The sequence below is a fragment of the Pituophis catenifer genome, unplaced genomic scaffold, assembly GCF_029215685.1.
Source record: "Pituophis catenifer annectens isolate HBS135680 unplaced genomic scaffold, rPitCat1.0.hap2 SCAF_6, whole genome shotgun sequence".
NCBI classification, from domain to species: Eukaryota; Metazoa; Chordata; class Lepidosauria; order Squamata; family Colubridae; genus Pituophis; species Pituophis catenifer.
The window spans coordinates 52,271,979-52,279,018 of NW_027256886.1; positions in this window are offsets into that span (position 1 = coordinate 52,271,979).

The following is a 7,040-nucleotide window of genomic DNA, read 5'->3' on the forward strand; positions in this document are numbered from 1 at the left end:
TATGATTTCCGAAGTATGAGTTAGATTAATTCAAAACTACGGTAATCCAAGTTCTGGAGAAACAAATGCTACTTTTTTGTAGCTAATCTTGGGAAAAAGTAACCCATTGTACATGTTGAAGGATCCTTTTCTAATCAAACCCAGTACAAACTAGTGAAGTAAAACTGCTCTCTTTGCTTGAATATTAATTTATAAAAAACACATGTTATAGAAGTATTATTTATATATTAATCACATTTATATGATGGCCAACTCATAGGAGGTGATTTAAGAAAAGATTTATTTGAATTTGTCCTATAAGGACATGATTTTCTACAATTAAATATCATTCTGTTACTTTTCATAAGAGGGGCGGTAAGAGTTCACCAAAACATCATTTCTTGGTTTTCTCAGAAGTTAATCTATGCAAGAAATAAACTGCCTGTTTTCTAAAGATTATTTCTGACCTTAGTTTCCCAAATAACATTTTTCTTACTAAAAACTTTGCTGATTCCTCTTTTTTGGAATTTATAAGCCCATTTGGTAGAGTTCAATGCCACTAAAACATCTATCATCAAATGTTTCTTATTCAGTTCTTCACCCCCCTCACTGTCTTCACTTCTCTTTTGGCATCATGTAATGGCTGTTTTTGGACATATTCAATCTCATAGGGAATGTTCTGTCCCCGTCTCACACACGCACACCAGCAGTTGACCAAGAGTTAAAATAAACCAGCAGACAAGAATTTCCTTTGATAACAGAATTGGCAGCAACCCAGTGGCTGCTTGCCAACAGTTTTTTACTTACAAAGGGAGATTTATCTCCTCCAACCGAAAACATCAAAGTCCACAAAAGCCAAAGAATAGTCAAGTCCAGTCCAAAAAATCAGTCCAAGCAGAGTATATAACAAAGTTCCAGAAATGCAGAATGACTTGTTAGCTTTCAGTTTTGTCTGTCACAAAGCCTGAATGGCCACCACACCCCCTTTTATCCCCTGTGGGGTGTGGTCCAGTGACTCAATTTAATCTCTGGCACGCCTCCTTTTCTGCTGCGTGTGCTTGTCTTTCCGACGCTGTCGGGGATCCAGCCAAGACTTATCTCCGTCGCTGTCTAACTGCGGCTGCTCGGAAATGCCTGGCTCCTGGCCTATCTCTTCTTCTTCGGAAGACACCTGAGGCATTGCCAGAGAGGAGGGTCCTGGAGAGGGAGGCCTTGCCAACTCCTCTCCTTCACTTTTGGAGTCTTCTCCCTTTGAAAAGACGGGCTCGGGGGTCAGAGTCACAACAGGGAAAGAGATTATTCTTTCATTATTCTCTTATCACAGAAGAATTCAACTGTGCTTTTATACCTAAAAAATGGTGACAGATGTTCTCAGAGCAAGTTGCTGATGCATTGTCTCAGCATCAACAACAAATGCATGCGTGTGTGCGCAGGCATAGAATTTTCTTTGTGCCATGAGACAAATAATGCAGTAGTTGGCTCCACAACATTTTTCTAACCAATATTCCTATGTAAATCTACTGGAAAAGTAATTCATGTTATATATTATGTAAGGCAAATATAAAGATTCAGAGCAGTGGTGAAATCCTCCCTGGTTTGCCACCAGTCCACTATCCGCACATGCGCGGTGCATACCAAACCCATGCTGTGAGTGCACATGCACAATGTGTGCCAAATGCATGCTGCTGTGCATGCGCAGTACATGCCAAATGCATGTTGCATGCACACATGCACAGTGCACACCAAATGCACGCTGTGCACACATTCACAATGCACACCAAATGCCCACTGTGCGCACGCATGCACAGTACACTCCAAATGCGCGCTTCGCACAGAAAAAGCAGGCTTGGGAAGGTAAGTAGAACAGTGAGGGGGCGAACAGCTGTGCCGCATGATTTAGATTCACTAGAAAGCAGGATTTCCTGCTTTCTAGCAATTTTAAAATATGCAGCACAGCTGATCGTCGGAAATACCAGTTTGGATGAACCAGTAGCTTTTTTTTTACTACCCGTTTGCCCGAACCGGTAGTTTTTATCACTACCAGTTTACCCGAACTGGTGCGAACCGGTAGCATTCACCACTGATTTAGAGTATTCCCTTTTTTAAGGGAAAAAAGAACAATCTAAAGAATTGAAATCAGAATCGCGTTAATTTTTAAAATGTCTCAAAATAGGCTTATCATATTTTAACTTGGAAAATTATTGTCAGCTATTCAACAAACTTACAGGGCAAAGGGAATAAGATGTCAAATACTTTACATAATTACAGCTGTATTTGTTCTTTCTATTCAGATTTAATGCAGTTAATAAACAAATAAAACAAGTGTTAAAACAAGAGGAGTTGGGTTTTCAAAAATATTCAGTACACTCTGTGAAAAAAGCAGTCCAATGCAATTGTTTCTATGTAAAAGAGAAAGGGGGAGGGAGAGGGAGAGAGACAGAGTAAAAAATCTGTTTTCTAGTCATGCTTCTGAAGAACTTAAGCCACTCAAGTGTTAAATGTTTTGAGACCAAATATATATTCTTTAAGTGCCAAAACATCAGTTTACTACTTAACTATGCCATTCCATTTTTTCTAATCTTGAATCACTGAACAGCTCCTTAATATGGAAAAGCACAATGAGACAAGTTCCTCACTGACATTTCACATCAGTCACAGGGATTGCAATAGACATAAATCTTTATAGAGCTGACATTTTATTACTAAGGCACATCACAGTTCCTAGATGCATAATATTTCCTCTGTTTTATCTACTTTCAAAAATTATTACTCATTTCAGACATTACACTAAGGTAGAGGTGAACTCTTAGATGTGATCTCAGAGAACTCAAAGAATTATCAGCATATAATGTGTTAATATTACAGAATGGGAAAATTATTAATCAAACATGTGGACAGTTAACCATTTCAATCAATCTAAATGTATGTACCTGAAACCAAATCAAGTTTTGTTTTTGAAATGATTGCTGAATAATTTGGAGGTTAGATTCCTGGTACACCACTCAAAAGTTAAGTAGAGTTCATGACACAGGACACAATATTGTACATCAAGTTCATTTAGACAGTCAGTGATTTCTTTGGTTTTCATTTAATATGTGTTGTGTGGTCTCAGCTATTGCTGTAAATATATAGTTTATCCTGTAAGATTTTATGTGACATTGCAATTGTGGTTTATTCAATAAAGTATGGTTAATATTGTTTAGCAAACTTATGTGTACATAACAGCAGCAAAATACCCTGTTTCCCCCAAAATAAGACAGCCCCTGATAATAAGCCCAATCGGGCTTTTGAGTGCATGGCAATAAGGCCAAGAGCTTATTTCAGGGTTCAAAAAAATATAAGACAGGGTCTTATTTTCAGGGAAACAAAGGTAGAAATGGAAAGTAATAAAGTAAGATATCCAGGTGATATCAGCCTCTTCTATTCTGCAGAATTAAAGTAACATATGTTGGTCAGTGGGTATATCCATCCCACAGACAGCCTTTAACATTGCCCAATCTTCAGGGTAAACCTTGTGGTTCCTGCAAAATTATTGATAAACAACATGGTTGCTAAGTGAATGTGTGTGTGTGTGAGAGAGAGAAGGAGACAGAGAGACAGAGAAATTTGCAAAGTTTGCTGGTTGCTGTTCTATCATTTAGATAAGATGCTGTGCCTGACTTCTTTTTTTCCTATTTTTCCTATTACAAGAAAGAGTGATTGCTTAAAGAAGCTTTTCATAAGATGCTTTTTCACCACAGCACTGAATTTCCCTAAAAAGTGCTAATCACAAGTTAACAGCTCTGTAACCTTAATTAGTTCATTAGAACCCTATGCCAGCTGGCATTGCTGCCTGAAACTGACCAGACCTTAATCAGTTTCACAATGACAGGCTCTTGATGTGGTAAATCCAGTCTTTGGGCAAATATTTCTAGAAAGGTTGCCAAAATTCTTGAACCTGCTATTTCAGTGATACAATTAATTTTATAACAACCAATTGTTTTCCCTAAGTTATTTTCTCTAATTCCATTTTTTAAAATGTTTTTGCTTACTCTCCTAATTTGTAATATATATGGAAATTTAGTTTTTCTTCTTTGATTAATCCTTTGATTTTAAATTTAACATTCTAATTTTAATACTTCCCATTTTTCCTCTTGTTCTTATCTGACTGTGTGTTCTGTTGGTCTGTGTTGTATGCTTGACATTTTTATTTTCAGAATAGGTGAATTTTCCCTTATTCAACTTTGTCAATCAGTACTTTGAATTACTATTTTTTTTAAAGTAAATAGATTTATTTCCCTCAATTCCTCAATCAAATTCAGTAGCTTTAATTTCCATGTGAGAAGAATGTGCCTAGCATTAGTTGTTAAAGATAAGCAATTTTCCAGAAAAAATATGGTAATTCTAAGCCAAAACTACAATCATGAATGGATATTCAGCCGTGACCAGGGGGGCATTTGCCCAGGTTCGCCTGGTGCGCCAGTTGCGCCCATATTTGGATTGTGATGCCCTATGCACAGTCACTCATGCGTTAGTCATCTCCCGGATTGACTACTGCAATGCTCTCTACCTGGGGCTGCCCTTGAGGACCACTCGGAGGTTTCAGCTGGTGCCGAATGCGGCCGCGTGGGTTGTAATGGGAGGATCCCAATACTCCCATGTTACACCTCTCCTGCGCGACTTGCATTGGTTGCCGGTTGCCCTCCGGGTGAGATTCAAGGTGCTGGTGTTAACCTATAAAGCCCTTTGTGGCTTAGGTCCAGATCGGATCACCTGCAACCAGCATCGACTTCCCATCGCCTGGTGCATTCCCACAGAGAGAGCCTACTCAGGGTGCCATCGGTTAGACAATGTCGGCCGGCGACCCCCAGGGGTAGAGCCTTCTCTGTGGCCACGCCCACCCTTTGGAATCAACTTCCCGTGGGTCTTTGGCTGGCCCCCGACCTTCGTACCTTCCGCCGTGAGCGTAAGACCTGGCTGTTTAAACGCCCTAGCCAGGACTGATGGGGTCTACTGTTTTAAATTGGTTTTTAGTCTGTTTTAGTCTGTTTTAATTTGTATTTATTGGGATTGTTTCGTTTGATGTAAGCCACCCTGAGTCCTTCGGAGAGAGGGCGGCATATAAATCTAAATAATAATAATAATAATAATAATAATAATAATAATAATAATAATAATATATTAAAATCTAGAATGTTAATTCCAAGGTCTTAAGTTTACAGGTTTGATTAAAAATATAGATTATTTTCATCCTATATGTGAAACAATTTGCAAGTTTGAGTAAATTCTTATAAAAATGAACAACAAAATTCTTATTCATAAATTAATATCTACATAGTAATAGGAGAAGATAAAAAGGTCAAAAAGGAACTTTATCAGATACTAGTCTATTTTGTTTACAGTTTAAAGAATTACCTTATAATGTGTGAAGATCAGGGGTCCCCAACCCCTGGATTATGGCCCACTAACAAGCTGCAGCCTGTTCGGAACCAGGCTATGCAAGTGGCAGACGAGAGTGTACACGCGAAGCTTCCTTCGTGCAAGTGGCAGCCATCTTGCATTCGCGCTCGAAGCTCCCCTTGCATGAGTGGCTGGTGCGCATGTCTGGTTCTTACAATGGAGCACTCATGCATGCCTGCCTACCACTAGCAGGGAACTATTCCTTTACCCTCCCGCCAGGCCACCAAGCCAGAAAGGTTGGAGACAGCTAATTTAGATGGTACACAGAATATTTGTTATATTATATCCACTTTATCTATCAATATTGTTGTAATGAAGATCAAATATCTGTATGTTGCAATATATTTTAAAAGTTAAAAGTTCAGTGGGGTGTATTTAACTTTTTCACATGACTATACTAGGGTACACTCCAGCCATTCTGAAGATGCTGTCAAAATTCTGTCCTGACAATAGCAACAATAATACAGCAACAAAAAAAGACTGCGGCTTTTTTTGATCTCTTACAATCAGATGAAGCCATCTGTGTCACTTCTACATATTGACCTCTCTGCATTCATATCACAGATCAGTCTGAAGCAGCAGGCCTGCTTTATGTATTTAGGCCTCCCTTCTTATAAAGATCCCTGCGTAGTATCTGTGTCTTAATGTGAATTAAACAAGCGCAGCCCCTGACCTCCTGGAGGCCAGGATGGGGAAGAACAATGCTCAATGTTGCCAAGACTATATGGGTGTGAATTTAGTGCCTCTTGGATCCCAGAATCAGAGGAATCCCATTCTTGACTCTGGGCATTGCCCACTCAGATTCAATGAGCAATTTGGTAGCTTTCTATGTGAACAGTTTCTACTTGAGAATCATGTGGCAATTGTGGTTGACACTGCCGGGGGGCTTTGCACAATTTCATCTTACGTGCCACTTGACCTGTTTTTGATTTGGGGGCACCTGAGAAGTCCCTCACTTCTCAGTCATATCTCACTTTACATGGAGTTGGCCTTAAGGAACATCAGGAAGCTAGAGCTGGTCCAGAATGAAACCCTGCAAGGAGTTATGGGCACTTCTTCCAAGGGCCGTTTGACACTACTAATTTGCAAGCTGCATTCACTCCCAATTGGCTTCTGGGTGCAGTTCAAAGTACTGATTATCACCTTTAAAACTCTACATGGCATAGATCTGAATCCTTGTACAATTGCCTTTTCCCTAGGATGCCACACACTGTGAGGGGACACTCCAAGACCCTTCACTGAAAAGAGGCTGCCTTGTAAGACTCAGAAGACAAGCCTTCTTCGTGATGACTGGGTCATATGAAATGACCTTCCTCCTTATCTATAAATGGCTCTGACTCTGACTTTAAACCTGGCTCTTCCTCCAGGCCTTTGGACCCTGAAATGTCAGAGCCCCGATTGGATGATAGTGTTGCTGCTGTTTGAGCCACCATTTTATTGTTGTATTATTCCCTCTTGATGTATGTGTTGTATACTTTTTGTTAGATGTTGTTGCCAATCAGAATTATTTGGCTTGCATTGGGCGGCCACATAAGTGAATTAAACAAATAAACATTCCTGTGACAGAGTGAGCAAGTGGGCGGTACCACTTTAAACTGAAGGTGAGAGAGAAATTTAAAACC